The 24,715-nt window shown below is 36.6% G+C and overlaps 1 long non-coding RNA gene across 2 annotated transcripts; it reads right to left on the bottom strand.

The window, feature by feature from the left end:
• Positions 1–364: 364 nt before the first annotated feature.
• On the bottom strand, positions 365–3,750 carry LOC120087757. 2 transcript variants are annotated; one of them, XR_005484673.1, is made up of 2 exons: positions 3,608–3,750; positions 365–3,505 (listed from the first exon to the last, which is right to left on the bottom strand). It is a non-coding gene; the product is annotated as an uncharacterized LOC120087757 (long non-coding RNA). The 2 variants fall into 2 exon arrangements; XR_005484674.1 differs by having other exon boundaries at positions 365–3,442.
• Positions 3,751–24,715: the final 20,965 nt, after the last annotated feature.

Genomic DNA, 24,715 nt, shown 5'->3' with positions numbered 1-24,715 from the left:
ACTAAAAGCTAAATAACGTCACTAAAGGTTTTAGTGGCGTTAACATTTCGTCGCTCATAACGTCTCTAATTCCACGTCTTCTTAGCTTTTAATGACGCAATAACGCAATGTCACTAAAATTTCGTCTTCGGTGACGTAAGCACGTCACTAAACATAATATTAACTAGCACATTTATGCATCTCTTAAACAAATATTCAACAACGAATATTTCCTTGTCATTGATGAGAAGCTTTAGTGACGTACATTTCGTCACAAAAAATGTCGTTAAGAATAACCAATTATAATCTTTTACTGGCATTGGTGGCTGATAACTTATAGAAATACAAGCTATTATATATTTTTATTTAGAATAATTAAAAAAAATTAGAGAAAAATACATTAACTTGATATAAAATTCATGTAGATAATCACACCTTGCATTCATGCATTACAAAGCTCATAAATTTTGGAAATTATAAAATCCAACATCTTTGAATGCAGGATTTGAATGAAATGAAGTACAACCAAGGAAACAAAAGCTGCAGCCATGGACACATAGAAAGTGATTAGATAGATGCCCAATCTTGCACACAGAGGACAACTCATTGAGCAGACAACATGAAAGAAAATGACAAGGCACGTGGACAGTGGATGTCAAATCAAAATGCAAGTTGGTAGCTGATTTAAGATATTTGCGACAGACCAATGAACCTGTGATGTGAGTAGTCGGTGCAGCAGGACATGAAATTAAATGCAAAGGTGTTAGCAAATCATAAGAAAGAGGCAAGGAAGCTTCCCTTTTTGATTCCTATAAATAGTCCATCAGAAAATTGCTAAGGACAACAAACTTCCCATCAAGAGATAGGTTGAAACTCTGCTTAAACTCCACCTCAATCCCCCATTACCACCACTCCTTCAAGCTTTTCCTTGAGAATTCTGAATAAGATCTCAATATTCCTCTCTGAAAAAGAAGAAAGAGCTCCACTACCATCATTACAACCTTCATTTGAGCATCCACCATATAAGCTACGGGAAACAAGAGATTGTGACCGGTAACTTGACACATTTATTCTCTGTTCTTTATCATATTTTTCTTTTCATATACATTTGTATTAAGTAATTGAGATTGAGAAACCCCATTCTTCTTAATATAAATTTGATTTCCTCCACATTCTATCCATTCATGTGTATTCTCTTTTTCATCACATGCAACTAATTTTCTAATGGGTCGAGAAGACTTCAACTAGCATTTTCACAAGTTGTGCATGAGTTAAAGTTTAGCTTGTTAATGTGTGTTTATTACATTGCTTAAATCCATCTGACAAATTAATTTAAGTAGAAATAATCAACTGTTTGAAAGAGTAAGTGATTGTGGATCTCATTGACAAAGAGAAAAGTAGCTTTAGAGAAAAATTCAACCTTTTGTGTATAATTAACCATCGCATGCATCCTAGAGATAGAAAAAATGTGACATAAAAACGTTGAGAAATGAATGCTTCATTTATGAGCTAATACATGGACAGAGACTCATGCATTGCTTAAAAAAATGCTAGTAAGCCTTCTCAACCCTGTTTTATCAATTTATATTTTCTTCCTACTTCACGATGATGCATTGTGATTGTAATCACAATCATCATTTTCATTACCAACATTTGACGCATCGTCATCCATTATCACTCACGCCAATCACCATCATCTACTTCCACCACACTTGTAATTTAGTCATTTAGTTAGTTGTGTGAAACATTCTCAACACATATTTGAAAAAATCATCGCCTTAAGATCAAACATTAATTTCAACGCATCTCAGTCGACAGTCCCTGTGTTCGACCTTTGACTCACCAAAACTCTGTTTAGGCTTGCACTTGGGTTTTAATAGATAAAATATTGTATTTAAAGTATATTACTCATTTCCATTAATAAGAAAGGCACAACATAAACCTCTAAAATTACATACCACTCTAAAATAGAATAGTAGCGTCACTAAATATCCAACTGAAATTGAACTTTTGCTAGCTGATGTGTTTCTTTTTCTAGTATCATATAAAACGTTGCAAAAGTTATCTACTATTTTTTAAAAGAAAAAACTAAAGTATAATTTAAGCTAACCTAATACCAACACTTCAATACAAAACAATATAGAATCAAATATATTAATTAATCTGTTATATCTTTACAAAACCGAAAAAAAAAAAATCTAGAATTCTAAACAAACTTTGTCAAAGTGAAGATCCACAAGTTTTCCAAAATAAGTATAACAAGTTAAGTTGTTAGTACACAAAATTACACTTTGTTAATGCAACCAACAAAAAAGAAACTACCAAGTTATTCAAGCTTTAACAAATTGTGGTTGCAATGAATACTCAAAACCATCATCTTCTCTATTATGACTAGAATCTAAAAAATGTAGCACTAAGAAACCTTGAATCATGTCTTAAAAATAGAGGAAGATCTACTTTTTCTCCGTGAAATATCCATCGATTATAAGTCATAGACATTCCATATTTGAATAAATGACATTCTATATCATCTAATTTATTCCAATGATATCCAAATAGTTTGAAAATGCATATTTTATTCTTCCTTATTCACCAAATAATTCTTAACAACTTCAAGAAAATTGATGACACCATTTGAATATTGACTAGACCCTTGGTCTTTCAAATTTATCCAACTTCGATCCATTATATTGAAATTTTATTTACAGATCGATTCAAGGTAATTAGATATCTAGAAATCAAATTACACAACAAGTTAATACCTAACGAGATATCAAATTAAACTAACAAAACTTGAAAATAAGAATCGAAATAGAATTTAACAAACATTCTAAATCTTTTTTATGCATTCTTACCAACATTAATAAAACACTGAGTAATCACAGTTTCAGTCATAATATCTAATGCAATCCCAACATTAATACAAATGAGCAAAGAAACCTCGAAAATGAAAACGCAAAGCAACCAACATTAGTAAATAAAAGGACATTGTTTGAATAAACATTTTTAATACAGTGCAGAAAAATGTCGATAGATGCAGCAAATTGCTAGAACATATGTACATTCTATGGAACTAGTACTAGCAATAGATTTCATAAATTGATCCAAAATGCATATGGAATAAAAATAAACAAATTTGACATTCAAAATTTGGGAACATATTTAAAAGGAAGAAGCATTTCATACAGTTGATTTCCATTTACTCAATGGTAATTAGATCACCCAATCACTTGATCTTGCAAACATGCTTATATGTCAACAAAATAGAAATTAATTGAAGAAAATCCCAATTCAATCCCTTCATCTCCCAAAGAAGCTTACAAGATGGGATCGACATGAACTAAAAGAATAATATTCAAATGGGAGCTTCCATTCATGAATTCAGAATTCCAAAGAAGATATACTCCAAACACCACCGATTTCTTGCTCTCACCAAATCAACATTTGAACAATTCATTATAATCTGGAGTAGGAAGTATTTTGTAACGAAATTTAATTCTACCGCAAGATCGAATCGGAGAAGAAGCTAAAAAATTAACAAGAAGCAACAGAAAATAAAATGATGATGAACAAGTAGACTTCCAAAGTACAGTGTAGTCAGAAGGGAAAATAAAGGAAGAACACGTACTTGTTGTCGCCGGAGAGATCGACGGCCGTTGTTGACGATATCAGAAAATGAGCAGCAAGAGCGTCGAAGGCAACAGAGAGGAGAAACGTGTGCCCTAGTAAAAACGTTGAGAGAGGTGCGAGGGAGAGTAAAATGAGGTGTTGGATAATAAATGAAAAAACCCTAGAAAAATTTTGTATCTCTAGTGACGCATAACAAAGTTTTCGTGGTAATTTCATGTCATTGAATGAAAACTATCACGTTGAGCGATTACACTCAAAGTTTTAGTGACATTAACACTCAATCGCCACTAATTATTACTCTTTTTATGATACGCACTTTAAATATCATTATTGATGAAAATTCGACACTAAATATTAGATTTCTCGTAGTGATTCAACATCTTTGTAAATGTAAGATGCATGAGACAAGCTTAACATCATGGACATTTAATATACAAAAACATTTCAAATAAAAAAATTGTTTAAGTAGTCAAACTTTCATATTGATTTTTACTTTATTCATAATGAGTAAATATCAATATAAAATAGATAAATACCCACTTTTCGTTTTCTTGTCATTGTCATCGTTCACAGTCATGGGTTATGATACTATATCAAACTCTTGTTCTCAAAGATCCTAATTGTAAAATTTATTTCTTAAATGGACATCACAATTTTGCAAACCTTTTGCAATTCAATCTTTGAAAATTGGCTTGAATTTATGCAGATGCATTGAACTTCTTTTCATAAAAGAATTTATTTTTTACATATCTCATATCCAACAATGAATCAAATAATGTATAAAGAGTCTATTTTAGTAACTAGTGAGAAAATTGACTCATAGTCTATTTTCACCCACCCGTCCCAACGATGGTTTTCACCTTACGCCAAGAGTCTTACTTTGAAGATCTCTATCTCCAAGTTCTACACTTTCAAGTCTCTTTTCTATAGATCCATTTATATCCTCTGGGCTTTATCCCATCAAGAAAATCTACAAAAACAAATTGAGATTAAGTACAAATACTTTATCTCAAGTTTTATGGCTTTGACATAATTTCTTTTATCAATCTCCTTCAATTCTTGTCATCTAGTATGATAACTTTGACTTCTAATAAGTTATAGCAAAGGTTAAGTTATCTCATAACTCTCTCACTACTTTTGAGGTTTATAAGTTTTTATCTTGTCACTAAAATGACAATGTAGACTTCAAGTAAGCCTTTGTAAATGTTGAGTTATCTCATAACTCTCCAACTACGATGAAGACTTACCTGATTGAAAATTAGAATTTGACTTTCAAATGAAAATAATGGTAAACAACACTTGTTAACTATTAAGTGGTTTTACTTGGAACTAGTTCATCAACACAAATTAACCTTTCTACATGTTCGTAGTCTTTTATATGACATTCCTAATAAAATCAGTATTTGTCACACAAATACATTTTTTTTTATTTGAAGTGTACAAAAGGTCATTTTATAACTCCTTAAGGACTACCTACATTTAGGTGTATTTGCAAACATTTTTTTTGCCAAGTGTATTTGTTAAGGTTTGTATTGACACAAATATCTCAACTTACCCAAATACTGAAATATCGTAAATCAGTTTTACAACACTTTCATAATCCAAAATTGTTTCTCAAACCTTTTTTTTGGAGGAAACAATGTTCGAAAATTGCAATCTCTATTGCATGTCCTTAGTGGATTCTGTCATAAGTATAATGAATATGTTTAACAAAGTACTTAACATGTACTAAGTTTAACAAGACCTTCTCCTATACAGCACGATTTCATCCAAATTATACATAATGCTTGAAGTTGAGATCTTATCATATCTCTATCAATTAATCATCAATAAAATTTATTGTACTGATCATTATGATATGATCATAATGTCACAATAGACTTGCCTAATGACTTAAATTTTAGTTTAATTTCTTTTAAACATTTCAAAGAAAATAAGACTTAAGTTGCATTAGATCAGGATACATTAATTCATAAATACTCATCAATCATATTAATGACTTATTTATAAAGTCAGATTTAGTCTTTCAATTACTAGATCATCTGGGTCAAAATGCATAAGGCCAATAGATTCTTTGGCCATGTAGCTTTATCTAATAAGGTTCAATGACACCCATTACAACAAATATCACATACGATATCATTAAAAAAATGCTATCGTAGACTTTCTATAGCGTTTTTGAAATGTTGGTGTAGTTCATGTTATTGAAAATCCCTGTCTTTCCATAGCGTTTTTAACACTATTATAAATGCTATTAAAAATTCATTTTTGATTGATTAAATTTAATGCTATGAAAATTTTTCCTAGCGTTATCGGAAAACACTATAAAAAAAAAAATCTGCTATAGCAATTTTTATAGCAATAAAGAAATGGCTATAAAAAGTCTTTTATAGCATTTTTTTATAGTGGTAAACAAATGCTATAAAAACGTTCTATAGTATTTTAGGCATGTTGTCGTAGCCCATGTTATTAAAAGCCCCCAACATTCCATAGCATTTTTCTAACACTATAAAAAGTGCTATTAAAGACTTTTTATTGTATAATTTTAATGTTATGATTGTTGTTCAATAGCACTATTTATAAAAATAAACTTGTACTATGCTTGTTTCTATAGCATTTTTTTGTGTTTTCAATATTATATATGTTCTATAGCTTTTTAAAATACTATAGTAGATTTTATAACAATTTCTTGCTACTATTTATTATTAATAATAGCTATAATTATAAACTGTTATAACTTTAGTGTCACAAATAATTTCACTTGCATTCTTTAAAATATCATATAAAACTATTTAATTTCTAGCAAACTTAGTACAACAATAAAATAAATTCAACAAGTAAATTTCAACAAAAGATAGTTACAATATAAAATACACAATTTACTGAGTATAGAAGTATATATATAAAATACAGAAAGTTAGGTGAGTTATTATCCCCACTTGACATATTTAGTTGATTCTAATTTTGATTTGTCGGCTACTAGTTCATAACTGAAATTTGAGATTCTACTTTGGAGACGACAATACCCACGAATAATGCTCCAATTTTCATATTACTTTGGAATCCTTGAAAACCTACATTTCCATTCCAACATAGTTAAAAGTATACATTTATGCACGAGAGAACAATTTTTAAAATTTCAAACACAATGGAAAATCTAAAAAATTAGCCAAATTATAGGAAATGTAACCTAAAAACTCATAAATACATAAAACAAGGATATCCATTAAATGAGTTTATGAGAACAAGAACAAAGTGAAACTTAAATTAAGAAAGTTACACATGGTTTACTTATGTTCCATTAGAGATAATTAAACAAGAAAACTAAGTATTTATTACTAAAAATGCAAAAAAGAACATTACAAATAAAAGCAAACGCAAAATAGAACCTTACAACTTATTTTAATAGAACAACAAAAACCACAATTATACAAGAAAAATAAAAAGAAGGTTTCTCGAAGATCAAACAAATTCAAATTAGAACTAATCAAAACAAAATTACTAAAAAATAATTAAAAAGGGTGTCCTCTCTCTTACTTCTTGAAGAAAATTTCGTTAAAAATTATTGAAACTCAAATAACATTCCTAAATAAATAATATGAAATGACCTCATAGGGTTCACATCCTTAACTTATATATTTTTTAATTTTTAACAGAGTTAATATAATTCCACAAATAAAAAAGGGCAAGAAGTTGCATCAATAAAAACTCCAAAACTACTTAAATAAGTACCTAAACTAAATGAGATTCCTCAATAGCAAGTATTAGGCAGGACAAGAGCTATCTAAAATGTATGTCTTCTACAAGATCAAATACACAATGACATCACTTTTCACTATATTTCAACAATTTATATATCACAACCATTGGTCATTAGCTGATGAAATAGCTCCTATTGTTAACTATACAACATAGTGCTATGAAAGGGGAAAGAAAGTCGCTGGAACTATTTCAGTATCATTCCCAAACATGAAACATATAACTAGTCTTTAAGGACACTATAGCTCTAATGATAATATATCAGTAACAATAAATAATCATTATGGAGTGTTTATATAAATTATGTACCAAAATCTACAGCTTATAAATTGTGTACCAAATCTCAAAGAATCAATTCAAGATATTAGTTAACAGAAATAGTGAAAAAAAGATTCAAACTAGAACCATAAACAAAGAAATGACATAAAACAAATCAAATGATTGTTTACCTGAGGAGCAAGAACACTTCTTGAAAAAAGCTTGATAGGATCCCTTGCCTTAGCAATTGCAGTGAGAATAACTAAAAAAAAAAAAAAGAAAATCTTAAACAGCAGCATCGAAACCATCCATTCAGTATGATTATAAACTTTAATTCTTCTACTAGGAGTTTGCTTACCAAATAGAGTTCTAGAGGCAAAAATCAATAATGCTGGTTCTAGAGGAAAACTAGCAGAAACCAATATAACCACCATCTTAAGGGCTAGATAAAGATTCATAAGCAAACCTACATGATGTAAGTTTGGATAAAATAAGCAAACATTAGTTAGCATTTTGAGTTTATTATGAAAACTAGGTAAAAAGCCAAAGCAATAATCAAACACAGGACACTCCACAGTCAATCCAATAAAGATTTTGGACATACCTCCTCATACACAAAGGTCATTTTTAGCAGAAGATCAAGGGTCAACCCATCTTATCGAAGTGATCAGAGATTATAGTTATTGTTTAGGGATGCTTCTTCTCATTTTATCCAATAATACAACAACAAAAACAATCATTGATTCCCGGAGCTGTCTATTTCTTATTCATTCAGAGCGTTCGGCCGGTGCTCCTTTCTCAAACCAGAACAACAAAGTTCCTTTATCGTTAGGTCGAAGATCTCTACTAGGTTTAATACACTTTGGTAGTTGCGAATGTTGCCGTGGGCATGACCTTTTCGTCTGCAATGCGTGCAGAACCCACGGAGCGACTTCCTGAATATTGATCAACGTTCTCTCGATATTCAGGAATTGTCGGGACAATTCGTCGTTGGAAATAACGAAAGAGAAATCCGTCACATATCCAGTTTTTGACCGCTACGCCCTCTTTCTATAAAAAAGATTGATTAGGAAAAACGAACCGAACCATCTTTATTCCATTTCATATATGTCCGAGGACCTATGAACGAAACAAAACAAAAAATATGAAAGAATTCCGCAGAATGAACGGAAGGCGTCGGAGGAAGGACTGACGAACAGACCGAAGCAAGGGAGTTCCAAATTTGAGTAGTGATAGAAAACAATGAAAATGAAGAACTAGAGAAAAATGTTAGCAAGTAAAAGTGGGTTTCCATAGGGAAAATAGAAGTAGAAAGAGGTAAGTGAGGCAGAAATTTGCACCTTTCTCTAACCTCATTGTGTGCTTCAAAATTCAATATATGATTACCATGTTAGTTTTTGCAAACCAACTTCACTTTGATTGAAAATTTCACATTGGCATAAAAATACCTCATTTCCTTATAGGTTTGTGCATTAATTGGGAAACTAGAAAACAAGTTAACTTGATCCAAATCTCAAAAGAAACTGCAGGCAAAAAAAGTAAAAGGAATTGTCATTACCATCATCTCCCAAGGCATATAGTGGAAAAATGACAGAAAAATCCTAAATAAAATATGAAAGGACAATCTAAATTTGGATGAAAATTTTCTATTTGGAGACCTAAAATCATGCATGTATATTCAAGGGAGATGTGAAATCTCTAGTAAATAAAATAATGTGATTATCAACTTATTAATCAAGCAAATTATCAAAAGGCTTCACCACATGCAACATAACCTATGATTATCACTTCAAAATTTCACTCAGTATGCAATCTTTTAAATCTCAGTGTTTCTTTAGTTATTACCTTGACTTAAACTAGCACCTGACATATATGTTGTATAATAGTTCACAATAGAAATCGAAATGATATAAAAAAGAATAACCAGATAACACATTGACATCGACGAACAGACATCACGCCAATAAACAACTACATTCACCCACTTTAAGCTTAAGCTTTTCTTACTTGAAACCAAATTTCACAAATGAGAACATATAGAAGCTTCCTCAGATAGTAGTCTCTCAGAACTTCAAGCTGTTAAGTTTATAAAGTTGAAGAAATTTAACTAGAATTAACTTACCGATAATGTTTGGTTCATATTCACCTTTTGCTTTTCCAAGCCAATATTGTCAATGGATTCTATGGATCAACACAATACTTTTTGCAAAAATCAGTAGAAGAAATCCAATACAAATGATGAAAATAAAAGATGAAGGAGAAGAACATAAATGGTTTACATGGAAAACCCTAGAACTAGGGAGAAAAAAACCACGATAGAGACTTATTTTTATTATTGAAGTGATCCAAAATACAAGAAGACTTGCTCAAATAAATAGACAGATGGAAACCCTAGGCCCATAAGAAAATTACAAAAATACCCCTAGGGCAAAGTAACTATTTTCGACACTCCCCTCAAGTTGAAGCGTAGATATCAGTAAGACCCAACTTGCTGATACAATAATCAAAACTCTATCTCAACATGTTGGTTTAAAAACCAGAGATCTGCACCAAAAAAAATCTCACGCACTCTGATATATATTTGAAGAAATAGTCAAGACAAAATATTCTGGAAGCAAAATATATTAGCGAGAGAAAGAAAAGTAATGAAACTCCTATATTTTATTCAATTGATGGACTTACATTTATAGTCTAATAAAAAAAAAAAAAACCACAAACCACTAACTTAATGCTTATTAAAAATAGCAACGTGTGGACTTCTTCTTCCACACGATCCGGAAGATTCGGTCTTGAATCATGACCGGATTATTAGCTCACACTACTCCCCCCTAATCCTGACATGATTCTAAATCAAGCACACCTAGTAGCTGACGCATAGCAGCTAACTTCACTCCTGTCAATGCTTTGGTCAGTGCGTCGGCTCGTTGTTCTCCGGTGTTGACAAATTCAACGACAATTTTCCCCTTCTCGACACACTCTTGAATGAAATGAAAAGGTGTATCTATGTGCTTACTGCGGCCATGAAATACGGGATTCTTCATGAGAGCTATCGCGGATTTGTTGTCCACGAACAATGTTATCGGTCTTGGCTCCATTCCAGTTAACTCGCTAACAAGCCTTCTTAACCACAACGCTTGGCAAGCTGCGGTAGTGGCTGCCATGAACTCGGCTTCGCAAGATGAGAGTGCCACCGTCTTTTGCTTTTGCGAATTCCACGTAACCAAGCTTTCATTTAAGTAGAATGCCATTCCACTTGTGCTTTTCCTCCCGTCGAGATTACCGGCTAAATCACTGTCAGAGTAGCAAAATATATCGACTTCTTGGGGACCTTTCACATAAGTGAGCCCAAAGTGAATTGTCCCTCTCAAATACCTAAGTATTTGCTTGACCACCATGTGATGCATGGCCGTAGGCCTTTCCATATACCTGCTCGCCATCCCAACAGCATATGAAAGATCCGGTCTTGTGTTCAGCAAGTATTTAAAACAACCAAGGATGCTTTTGTACTCCGTAGCATCAATTGGTGCTCCTTCCATGTCTTTGTGAAGTTGTGCCTTGGGTTCCATCGGGTACTTCGTGGCATTGCAGTCAACCATTCCGAACTGGGACAAGATTATTTTGGCATAAGTTGGTTGTTTGAGCAAGATTCAACCCTTCTGTTGTTCCACTTCAATCCCTAAGTAGTAAAAGAGAAGACCCAAATCGCTCATTTCAAAATTTTCCATCATTTGTTACTTAAACTTGTTGACTTTTTCGGTGCTACTTCCTGTTACAATGAGATCGTCAACGTACACTCCAACAAGAACACTTTCTTCTCCTTCTCTTCTTGTGTAAACTGCTTGCTCTTGAGTGTATTTCCCAAAGCCAAGCTCTTTGAGACTCTTATCAAGTCGAATGTTCCAAGCTCGTGGAGCTTGTCTCAATCCGTAAAGAGCCTTCGACAACCTATACACCTTGTGTTTCTGGTTTGGAACCTCAAATCCCTCCGGTTGAGTAACATATAATTCCTCTTCCAATTCCCCATTTAGAAACGCCGACTTCACATCTAGATCGTGTACCTCCCAATTTCGGTTTGCAGCGAGTGCAAGAATGACTCGAATGGTGTTAATTCTTGCAATCGATGCAAAAACTTCTTCAAAGTCGATGCCTTGTCTTTGTACATAGCCTTTAACAACCAATCTTACTTTGTGCTTGACAACTTCTCCATTAGAGTCTTTCTTCAATCTGAACACCCATTTTAGACCAATGGGTTTGTGTCCCGGTGGAAGCTCGGTTAGACTCCATGTGTTGTTCTTTTCAATGGATTTCAGCTTGTTCTCCATTGCTTCGTAGTAGTGGGCCTCAGTCGTAGCTTCTTGGTAGCAAGTCAATTCTTCGGACACCACCATCATCACCACATTTTCTTGTTCTTCACCGCCTACAACTTCCTCTATGTTGGTGTAGATGTCAGCAAGATATCTTAGGCGGACTGGTGTGTTAGTCGATTGAGTAGATGGACTAGTCTCTCCAATTTCGGGTATCTTGGCTACTTGTGGTGCGGCATTTTTGACCCCGGTTTCTATGTCCTCCAAATTATCGGCCTCATTGGAATAAAATTGGTCCATCATCTGAAACTCCGGAATCTCCTTGTCGTCATTAACGCCTTCGTTCCAAACCCATTCAAGATTCTCTTGAAAAATGACATCTCTACTAATTTGTAGTTTTCCACGACTCGGGTCATATAAGCGATGAGCTTTGCATCCTTCTTCAACACCGAAATATACCATCGGCGAGCTTCGGTCGTCGAGTTTCTTGAGGTGAGGGGTTGTGTTTTTTACATATGCCACACAACCAAACACTCTCAAGTATGCAAGATGTGGCTTTCTCCCCATCCAAGTTTCAAAAATGGTGTGCGTTTTCCAAGGGCCTTCGTTGGAAGACGGTTTAACACATAAACCGCGTGTCTCTCCGCCTCTCCCCAAAACCTTGCTGGCACGTGCATGCTTTTAAGGAGTGATCTCGTCATCGCCATTACGGTTCGGTTACGACGTTCTATGACGCCATTCTGTTGCGGTGAATATAGAGCAGTGAGGTGTCACTTGATTCCTTCTTTTTCGCAAAATTGAGTGAACTCCATAGATAAGAACTCGCCACCTCGATCCGTCTGGAGCGTTCCAATCTTGTACTCCATCAAGAGTTTGAATTTCTTGAATGATTCGAGTGCGTCACTTTTTGCCTCCAACATGTACAGCCGTATCCATCTTGTGGAATCGTCAACGATCAGCAGAAAATACTTGTTGCCAGCGAGAGTACACGGTGAAATTGGTCCGCAAATATCAGCATGGAGGAGTTCTAGCGGCTTCTCTACTCTATAAGTTGATTGGCACGGGAACGACAACCTTGCTAGTTTGGTAATCACGCATGCTTCACATAACTTGTTCGGTTGAGTCACTAGTGGTACTCCAACTGCCAATTTCTTTTCGCCCATGAGCTTTAAGTCATGAAAGTTGACATGGCCAAGTCCCGCGTGCCACAACCATGCTGGATCTTCTAGGCACGTTAGAAGGCAGACTTTCTTGAACGTTTTCAAGGTTATCTTGTACAAGCGATTTTGTGTTCGCTTCACCGACATCAAGAGCTTCCCACTCCTGTCAGACACACTTTCATGGCATCTCCCACCATTTACACCTTGTTCCTATCTTCTGTCATTTGCCCGAGGCTTATGATGTTGCTACGTAGCTTTGGAATGTAGTACACCTCTTGGAGAGTCTTCTAATCACTGTTTTTGCACTCGAACATGACCGTTCCTTTTCCCATGATCTGAATGGTTGATCCATCACCGAACTTCACCCTCCTAGTGATGCTTTCATCCAATTCTTGGAACTTCTTGTGATGGCTAGTCATGTGGTTGCTAGCACCGTTGTCAAGGTACCAAACATCATTATTTTCTCCATTCTTGTCATTGTGATACATCTCTGGCAACAACCGCTCTTTGCTGAGTAGTACGACATCCTCTTGATCACGTCTAGTGCGTGTCCCCTCCTAGGACACGACCATTATCAAAGCCGGTTCTTCATCAGCAGTGCAAGTTAGATGAGCTTCGTCGTCACGACCTTTTCCACGGCATTCCGACGTGTAATGTCCCATCTTGTTGCAAGTGAAGCACTTTATGTGACTTTTGTCACGAGTGCCATTTCTGGTGTTGCTAGTACCTCCCGCACTATTTTGACGCTCCGCGCCACGACCTCGTCCTTGTCCTTGCCATCTTCCGCGATCTCTACCACCGGATCCGCGCCCTCTGTTTACCGAAGAGTTTTCACCACTATTCCCTTTTTGTCTTGCTTGCCACTCGGCATGGGTAAGTAGGAGTTTTCCATCGAAGTTATTGTTGTTTCATCGGAGCCGCGCCGTCCGTTCCTCGTACACCTTCATTCATCCGATCGCCTCTTCAAACGGCATGGTTTCGAGATCTAAGAATTGCTCGATTCCGGCGACGACGGGGAAATATTTTTCAATGATGAATTCTCAAGTGTAACACCGAGGGTGGAGAACTTGCTTGCTAATCTGCTGATTTTTCCCGTGAACTCATCGATTGTCTCGGTCTCCTTCATCCAAAGAACATCAAACTCGTTCTTCAAGGTTTGAACTCGCGCCATCTTGACCCACTCGCTGCCTAAGTACCTTGTCTTGAGACTATCCCATATTTCATTTGCGATCTTCTTCTTTGCGATTTGTAGAAGCACGTCTTCCAGGATGCATTGGAGAATGTACGCATGCGCCTTTTTGTCCTTCTTCACATCCACTTTGGCTCCTCTCGCCGGCTCTATCGCCTCCCAAACTCCTTGGGTGTCGAGGATTTCTTCCGCCTTTATCGCCCACATCATGTAGTTGTGAGGAGTCAACATCGGGTAGAGAATTAGCATTCCGTCGTTCTCCTTCGCTTGCTGCGAGATGCTCGACATCTTCGTTGGATGGTGGAAACTGCGATGAGAAGACAACCTAGAAGCTCTGATACCAAATGTTGGTTTAAAAACCAGGGATCTGCACCAAAAAAAATCTCACGCACTTTGATATATATTTGAAGAAACAGACAAAACAAAATATATTAGCGAGAAAAAGAAAAGTAATGGAACTCCTATATTTTATTCAATTGATGGACTTACATTTATAGTCTAATAACAACAAAATAACCACAAACCACTAACTTAATGCTTACTAAAAATAGCAACGTGTGGACTTCTTCTTCCACACGATCCGGAAGATTCGATCTTGAATCATGACTAGATTATTAGCTCACAAACAACCCCTTTGTAAGGACATCTGCAACCTGCTGATTAGAAGGAATGTAGGGAATGCATATGCTTCCATTGTCCAATCTCTCCTTGAAAAATGTCTGTCGATTTCGACGTATTTGGTTCTATCATGTTGGACCAGATTGTTTGTAATACTTATTGCTGCTTTATTGTCAAAGAAAAATTTCATCGAAAACTTACTGTCTTGATGAAGATCTGTCAACACTTTCTTTAACCAGATTTCTTCACATATCCTTAAACTCATGGCCCTGTACGCAGCTTCTACACTACTTCTGGCAACTATCCCCTGTTTTTTTACTTCTCCAAGTGACTAGATTACCCTAGACAAAAGTGCAATACCTAGACGTTGACTTTCTATCAACAACAGACCCAACCCAATCTGAATCAGTATATGCTTCAATGCGACATTTATTTGACTTCCTGAACAGTAGGCCCTTACTAGGAGTAGCCTTCAGATATCGTAAAATGCATTCAACAGCTGTCATATGTTCCTCATAGGGAGCCTGCATGAACGGACTGACAACACTCACTGCATATGATATATCAGGTCTAGTATGAGATAAATAGATCAACTTCCCGACTAATCGCTGATATCTCTCTTTACTGACAAGAGCTCCATTGTTAGTATTGATTAGTTTTGCATTATACTCCACAGGGGTGTCCACTGGTTTACACCTAGTCATTCCAGTTTCCTTGAGAAGATCAAGAGTGTACTTTTGTTGAGAGATTGAGATACCTTTCTTCGACCGAGCCACTTCCATCCCAAGAAAGTACCGCAATTTTTCCAGATCTTTAATTTCAAATTCTTCGGCTATCTTTGTTTTAATTCTCATAATTTCAACATTATCGTCACCGGAAAACATGATGTCATCGACATAAACAATAAGCACTGCGATCTTTCCTGAACCAGACTTCTTTGTGAACAATGTGTGGTCTGAGTGCCCCTGATTATACCCCTGTGCTTTAACAAATGTGGTGAGTCTGTCAAACCAGGCTCTTGGAGCCTGTTTCAACCCATATAACGACTTCTTTAATCTACAAACCCAGTGCTTAAACTGGTTCTCGAAGCCGGGTGGAGGGCTCATATAGACTTCTTCTTCAAGTTCTCCATTAAGAAACACATTCTTTACATCTAATTGATAAAGAGGCCAATCTTTATTAACAACAACAGATAACAAAACTCGGATCGTATTGAGTTTGGCTATAGGGGAGAATGTCTTAGAGTAATCTATACCAAATGTTTGAGTAAAGTCTTTAACAACCAGTCTAGCCTTGTATTTGTCAATCATGCCATCAGACTTGTACTTAACAGTAAAAACCCATTTGCATCCAACCGTCTTGTACCTTTCAGGAAGAACAACTTGTTCTCATGTCCCATTTTTCTCTATAGCTCTCATTTCTTCCATAATTGTAGCCTTCCACTCAGGAGTTTCCATGGCAACATGTATACTATTTGAAACCACCATTGTATCTAGGCTGGTAGTGAAAGCCTTGAACTTGGGAGATAAGTTACTGTACGTCATATAACTATGCATAGGGAACTTTGTATATGATCTAGTCCTTTTTCTCAGAGCAATGGGAAAATCGAGAGACGCATCACGACTTTCCTCCTTTCTAAGTTTCCTACTAAAATCAATCGTCTATTCCATAGGCCTTTCTTTAGAAGGAACTTCCACACAATCACCTTCCTTTGCACTGTTTTCATTTTTTGGAGCTTTTTCCTCAGTATTGTTCTTTCCAGCAGTCTTTTCATTCTTCTCAGTTCCTTCTATTTTCTCAGCACTGTCACCCCTTTCTGTATCCTTATCCACTCTGCAAAGTATTAGTCTCAATACAATCATCAATATTACAAGCAGGAATGCACATACCTGGAGCTGAGACCGAGTCAGACTCATGAATTGGAGCTGGAGAAATGACATGTGGCACTGTTTCCTTAGTGAGATTCTTTCTATAGTATGTCATCCACGGGACTTGATTGGTAGGAAGGACAGGATCAACATGTTCAGGTTCGACTGATAATTCTAAGGGAACGGAATACGTGGACTAATTAGCCTCTTCATTAATACTCTCCCCCCTGAAGAGGACTAATGGGAAAGAAAGACTGATCCTTAAGAAAGGTGATATCCATAGAAACAAAGTATTTTTGAGACGATGGATGATAACATTTATATCCACGTTGATGGAGAGGATACCCAATAAAGAAACATCTCTGGGCACGAGGGGTAAATTTCGTACGATTTGGACCGTGGGTATGAACAAAGACAACACAACCAAACACTCGGAGCAGTACGTCTGGGATTAGCTGGGTGTTGGGATATGACTCTTTGAAACAGACAAGGGGAGTGTGAAGGTTTGAAACACAGGAAGGCATGCGGTTGATAAGGTGGGTCGTAGTGAGGATAACATCCCCCCATAGATATGAAGGAAGAGAGGTAGATATCATAAGGGAACGAGTGAATTCTACCAAATGCTTATTTTTCTTCTCGACTACTCCATTCTGCTGAGGAGTGTAGGTACACGAGCTTTGATGCACAATCCCTTTAGAAGCTAGGAAGTCTTGGAAAGAGTTGTTAACAAACTCACGCCTTTTGTCACTTTGCAAAATTTCAATTTTTGTGTTGAATTGGGTTTCCACACTAGCATAGAATTGCTGGAATACAGAGGACACCTCAGACTTATCCACCAAAAAGAAAACCTAGGTAAGCCTGGTATGGTCGTCAATAAAGGTGACAAACCAATGCTTTCCTGTAGAAGTGGTGGTTGGTAAGGAACCCTAGACATCACTGTGGATAAGATTAAAAGGTCTAGATGGTTTGTAAGGCTGAGAATGAAAGGGGACACGACTTTTTTTGGCTTGGATACATACATCATAATGTAAGGATGATATATTTATATTATGAAATAAATGCAGAAATAGATACTTCATGTATTGAAAATTAGGATGTCCAAGACAGTAATGCCATAACATAAAATCAGTCTCAATAGTAGAAAATTTTAAAGAAATAAACTAGTCCTATAACAATCCCTAGAAAAAGTATCATCGGTCAGAAAATAGAGCCCCCCTATCGTGCCAGACATTGCCAATCGTCATCCCTGAGCTCAGTTCCTGAAATAAAACAAAATTGGGTGAGAAAACAGTCTGACAATTTAGGTATTTTACTGACAGATAATAAGTTGTATGAAATCTTAGGGACATGCAACACATCACGCAATATTAGACCCCCGAAAGGAGAGAGATTTCCTTTTCCTACAACAGGGGCAAAGAACCCATCTGCGATTCTAATTATTTCATTGCCGGCATTCGGGTTGTATGATATAAAGTGATCAGAAGAACCAGTTAGGTGATATGTGGCTCTTGAATCCATAATCTAGGGTTTTTTTTTTAACCATTAATGCTAATAAGGCCGAAGGATTGAGTTGTACCTGAGTGTGCAATAACACTGACCCCGACAACACTTAAGTTATTTTGACCATCTGCTTGAGTTTGAGCCTGGGTTTTGTCACTCGTCGAATCACTCACCAGAGTTCGTCTAGGGCCGGACTTGTCCTGTGACTGACGTCGTCTATTATTTGGAGGTTTCCCATACAGCTTCCAACATTGGTCTTTTGTATGCCATGGCTTTTTGCAGTGCTCACAAACAGGTGGAGGTTTCTTATCATTGTTAGGTCCAGAGGATTTCGTAGCAAAAGCGGCAACATCAGTAGATGTAACTACTAGATTATTCATCGCACTAGATCTATCTTCTTCCAAGCGTACTTCAGAATACACATCCCTAAAAGATGGTGTAGAACGTTGGCCCAATATCCTGCTATGAACACCATAAAATTTTGAATTTAGCCCAGTTAGAAAATCATACACTCGATCAACTTCTTCAATTTTTGAATACTGAGTTCCGTCATGTGTACACACTTCCAGATAATTTCACGGCACAGGTCAATCTCTTGCCATAATAGGAACAATTTTTTGAAGTATGATGTCACGTCCATGGTTCTTTGCTTGCATTCGTGGACATTTTTGTGTAAGGTATATAGACGGGATGCATTTTGCTTCTTTGAATACAGCTGCTGCACCGCATCCCAAATATCTTTGGCAGTCGCCGTATAGAGTAATGGTCTGCCTATTTGGGGTTCCATGCTATTCACTAGAACTGACCATAACAACGAGTCTTCCGCTTTCCAGATGCGTTCTTGAGGATTACCAAGTTCAGGTTTTGGTATCTATCCAGTTAGATACCCAAATTTTTGTCTTCCTTCCAGAACCATTTTGATGGATTGTGACCAGAAGAAATTATTTTGGTCATTCAACTTTTCTCCAATAATAATTCCTGCAGAATTTTCCATTGATTCAAACAACAAATTTGTAGTAGGTAAAGTATGGAAAGAATTTACCGAGTTTTCGAAATACAACGGAAGATTGGTTGGCTCTGGTTAAGCACTTTGTGGGTTTGTGCCAATAATTGTTCCAAGGTTCGAAATCTGTTGCTGAAGATAAGCAAATCACCTTTGAATCTCAATAGGGAAAACACTTATAGACCGCCCATTGCCCGTATCTCCATTCAAAGCTACCAAATTGAAGCTGTGAGCCGCATCGCTGCTGTTGGACGTGGCTGGACCACGGTGGCGGTTGCTCAACGGAAACTCGGCGGCTGGTCGAGTTGATGAGATCGACACGACTCGTCATCTGCAGCCGAGGGTTCGAGGCCGCCTGGGTTGGCGCAATCCACGGCTGAGCTAATGGCTGGGCGCTGTTGAAAGGTTGGGCGCCGTCGAATGGCTGGGTGTGATTCTTACCACGCGCATTCTAGGTATCGTCGAAGAGCTGGGCATGATCCACGGCTGAGCCCGATTCGGTCTGACTGTCAATCGGTTGGGTTATCTCCATGGCTGGGGTTGTCTGTCCGACAATGATCTGTTGAAAAAGACGCAGTAAAGCAACCTCTAGGTACTGTTAGACAACCTCCTTAATCGTGGCAGCCATCTCGAAGTTCGTCGTCGAAGGAGACTCATCTATGGTGGCTAGGGTTTCGTCGTCTGCTCTGATACCATGTTGAAAATAAAAGATAAAGGAGAAGAAGAACACAAATGGTTTACGTGGAAAACCCTAGAACCAGGGAGAAAAACCACGATAGAGACTTATTTTTTATTATTGAAGTGATCCAAAATACAGAAGCTTTGCTCAAATAAATAGACAGATGAAAACTCTAGGCCCATAAGAAAATTACAAAAAGGCCCCTAGGGCAAAGTAACTATTTTCGACAACAAAAAACTCAAATCAATAAGAAAGATAGTAAAGTTAGTTAGTTGGAATTAGTACCTCCGTTCTTCAGCAAGAATCACAATTCTTTTCTACTTTCTTCCCAAAAGAAAATCTTTGGTCACGATTCTTTCTAGTTAGAAGAGTATTCCCCAAGTTTGTGAAACTTCGTTTCAACCAATTTCATAACAAACACAAGGGTCAGTTTCAAATAAAATATGTACACACCTTCCAACAGGCTAAAATGAACAAGTAATTAATGTATTATATAGTTTTACTATTCATCACCAAAATCATTGACCCTAAACAGCTTTTTCGAACCCAGACGAGTAACCTAGAGAAATTTAATGATCATTATTAATTTTAATTCAAAGCAAAATTAGCCTAAAGAAATAGGGGTACCCTAGACAAAATTAGTCTACCTTGTTCTCCAAAACAGAATACTAGAGATATTACCCCATTTGAGTAGCGCTCAAGTACTGATAGACAAAAAGATAGTACGGTTAGAATCATGTATCATGATTTTAAAAAGAAACCTAGTAATTAGCAATTAAGTTAAGATATCAATACTCAATTGCACTTTTATGATGCAAGGTGAAATATATTTACTTGTCTTCTTAGTGAACGAACAAAAAATTCATATTTCACAATGCACTAAATAATTCTCTGCAATTCATTTAAGGAAAAAATGGAGATAAGATTGAACCCTTCTCACAAATTATGATAAAGCCCTAGTATAATTAAGAATAAGAACGAACTTTCCATTGTAAAATTTTGATCTTCCTAGCCTGCCTTGATTGACCTTAGATATTCTTCAAAATCAAGTAATATTCATACCATAATACGTCCCTTCATTTCTTGTATTATGAGAAAAACAAAATTAGAAGGCATTAACTTATACATTTCATACCTTTCAAACTGAGAATATTAATTCAATGAAAAAATGTTCTTAAGCAAAAGAGGATTTTGCAATACTGTTATGTCATGGGCACACTTATGTTGACTAGAAGTGCTAAACAAAGCTCTAATACCAATTTTGATGGCATGGTATCTTTGTTATTTCTTTATTTTGGTTAAAATTTTGTACCAACAAAAGGAAAAGTTATTCTTATATACCTTAGTTATAAAATTATGAAGCTAACAGAATAAACTCTAGGAAAAATGACAAATAAAATCAAACTAACAAACATCAGCTTACATCATTTGGAGATACTCTTTTTGCACCATACTAAAAGTGAGAGTTTATGCTTGATTTTATGAAACCCTTTAGAAGGTTAAATGCAAAAGCAAAGGCTTAACGCAACACACATAATTGGAGATGACAAAGCACAATTGAAAATAAGTGCATTGATAGATGAATAACCTTTCTTAGTCCTTACCTTGTGCTCCTCAACTAATATCAAAATGTGATAGTTCAATGATTACTTTGTTTTCAAAAAATGGTATAAGGAGCATTCGATAAACACCAACCATCTATATGGCATAATGGAGAAAATTGTCTTCTGTTAAACACAAAGTTTCATAGAATTAATTAATTGTGGATTTATTGTTCTTTTTTAAACCAAAAAGGAAACTTAAATACTTCAACTATAGAAGCAATCAAGCAACTCAAAGTAAGAGGGTATGTAAGACAAAGAAGGTAGCATAAATATTAGGTTAAAGAATGATTTGTTTGAGCAATTTGTAGGTGAAAAACACATTTCAACTCGTTAAACATCAGTGTTTCTAGCCAAAGTTGATAATAATATTTACTATGGCTAAACTATAAGCAAATAATCATGCATTCACAGGAGACTTAAAAAGAAGCTAACATTTAAGGGCAAAACAAAAGAAAAATGATAAAGCAATTATTCATTGACATCACATTATTAGAAACCGTCGGTAGCAGAACATAAGACTTCCTCAACATTAATTATGGAGACCAATTAGCAGGATACATAAGGCTTATTGTTGAAATTAGGGATTTTTACTCTAAGGGTAATTTTGTCTTTTTTCTTGTACCCTAGGATTTTCGTTTCTTCTATTTAATTTGGTAGTCTCTGTGTATACTTTGTATCAGTTTCTAATAAGAATCCTTTATTCTATGGTTTTTTTCTCCCTTATTAGGGTTTTTCCACGTAAACATTGTTTGTGCTACTTTTTATCTCTACTCTGTCTTTTTCATCATGATATTAGAGCATGGAGATGAAACCCTGATCACCATTGAGGAAAACCCAATAGAAGAATCCCAATTACCAGTAGGTGAACCCAATGGCACAGATATAGATTGTTATCCAAAATGCCATTGACCGATATTTTCAATCTGTTCTTCCCCACCTTCAACGTGATGACCAGTCGACCAGACCTGACCAGCCGATTAGCCAACTCCAGACGATCGGCGCTTCATGGCAAGTTCATCTGATTCCTTCCGCACCACAAAGATCAAATCCGATACAACCTCAGCCAGTCGACGCCTTCCAGGTCGCGCAACTATAAACCGGTGCCATCCCTCCTGTGCGGTCCAGTCCGACAGCATTTTCTGGCCGGTTCCAGTCGATGCGAATCCATCAAGTTTCTCTTTGTCGCTGCCGAACCGAGGTTCTCTGATTGACTCCGCCGTCAATAGCGCTGGAGCTCGTCCAAGCCGCAACCTGTTTCATCAGCAGAACCAGCGGGGAATGGATCCAACCAGTGGCTACCACTTCATCAATCGGGATCCCCTGTTCCAGCTGGATGTGAATAATAGTTCGGGATAGTCATCACCGATCATTGGTGGGTTCAGAGGGGGAGAATCATCGTCCCATCATCGAGATCAAGGGAGTATAATTCAAGACCAGTTTACTCAGTTGCAACTCTAGATTAAGCAGTAGAATGAGATGTTCCAGCAGCAGAACTGCCATTGGGGGAAGCACTGGGATCGATATTCAATGCCCAACCAGATCTAAACCCGAATCAACTGATTTACCCTGGAAATTTGGTAACTTCTTTCCTTGCTTTCTCTTCAAATTTATTCTCTGGAGCAATAGGAAACTCTTCTAACTTTATTGTACGAGAAAAATTAAATGGTGATAATTATTTTTCTTAGTCCCAATCCATTAAAATGGCCCTTGAGAGTCGTCACAAATTAGGGTATCTAACGAGTGAGATACCAAAGCCAAGATCAAGCGACCCCTAAGAACGAGTTTGGAGGGGAGAAGACTCTTTACTTCGGTTTATTCTAGTAGGGAGTATGGAACCTCAAATTGGAAAATCCTTACTATATGCAGCCACGACTCGAGACATTTGGGAGGCAGTCCAAAAGCTTTACTCCAAAAGACAGAACGCTTCTCGGTTATATACCTTACGTAAGCAAGTCTATGAGTGTAAGCAAGGGGCAATGGATGTTACAGCATACTTCAATAAACTGTCACTTCTCTGGCAAGAGATGGATTTGTGTCGTGAGATGATTTGGAATTGTCCATGTGGAGGAGTCTTGCATTATCAGTCTGAGGAAACCGACCGTGTATACGACTTTCTTGTCGGGCTAAACTCTAAGTTTGATGTGGTACGAAGTCGTACACTGGGAATCCATCGAATACCATCCTTAATGGAAGTCTGCTTTGAAGTACGTCTCGAGGAAGACAGGTCTAGGGTAATGAATAATACACTGGTGACGCCGACAGACTCTACTGCTTTCAAAACCTTAGGCCCTGTCCATGATAATCAGAACAACAAGCCGACTCTAGTGTATGAACATTGCAAGAAGCCCTGGCACACGAAAGATCTGTATTGGAAGTTGCATGGTCATCCACCGAATGGTAAAAAATGACAGTCGGGTCGGGCACTGGTAGATGAATCAACAACTGGAGGCCCGCAACCTCAAAATCAGGAAAACAATCAAAGCACTTCTAGTATAGTGGGAGTAAGTGCAATCGCCCAATCAGGTACTCTTCACTCATTTGGCCTTATTAGCATAACTGGTAGTAAACCATGGATGTTAGATTCAGGGGCTACAAACCATTTGACTGGCTCTTTCGACCAGTTTCTTTCTTATCAACCAAGTGCTGGGAATGAGAGGATCAAAATTGCTGATGGGTCATTTTCCCTTGTGGTCAAAAAAGGACGGTTGTCGTCTTTTGAGGGCTTAGTTCTTCAAGATGTGTTGCATGTGCCTAAAGTCTCTTACAACCTTTTATCTGTTAGTAAAATTACAAGGGATTTGAGATGTGGTGTTATCTTCTCACCCGATGCTGTTGTTTTTCAGGATATGAACTCGGGGATGACAATTAGCACTACCAGACATGATAGGGGGCTCTATTTCCTCACTGAAGAAGCCTCATTATGATAGGACTAGTTTACTTTCATCTCATTTTTCTGTTTCTAAAACTGATTATATGTTATGGCACTATCGCCTTGGGCACCCTAGTTTCCATGATATGAATTATCTATTTCCTCATCTTTTTCATAATGTTAATATTTCTAAATTAAATTTTGATGTGTATATCTAAGCCAAACAACCTCGTACATCATTAAAACCTCAGCCTTATAAGCCTTCCAAACCATTCACCCTCTTCCATAGCAATGT

The sequence above is a fragment of the Benincasa hispida genome, chromosome 10 (assembly GCF_009727055.1).
Source record: "Benincasa hispida cultivar B227 chromosome 10, ASM972705v1, whole genome shotgun sequence".
Classification (NCBI taxonomy): domain Eukaryota; kingdom Viridiplantae; phylum Streptophyta; class Magnoliopsida; order Cucurbitales; family Cucurbitaceae; genus Benincasa; species Benincasa hispida.
Note: the sequence above shows the minus strand (reverse complement) of the source record. Positions and strands in the feature narration are given on the sequence as shown.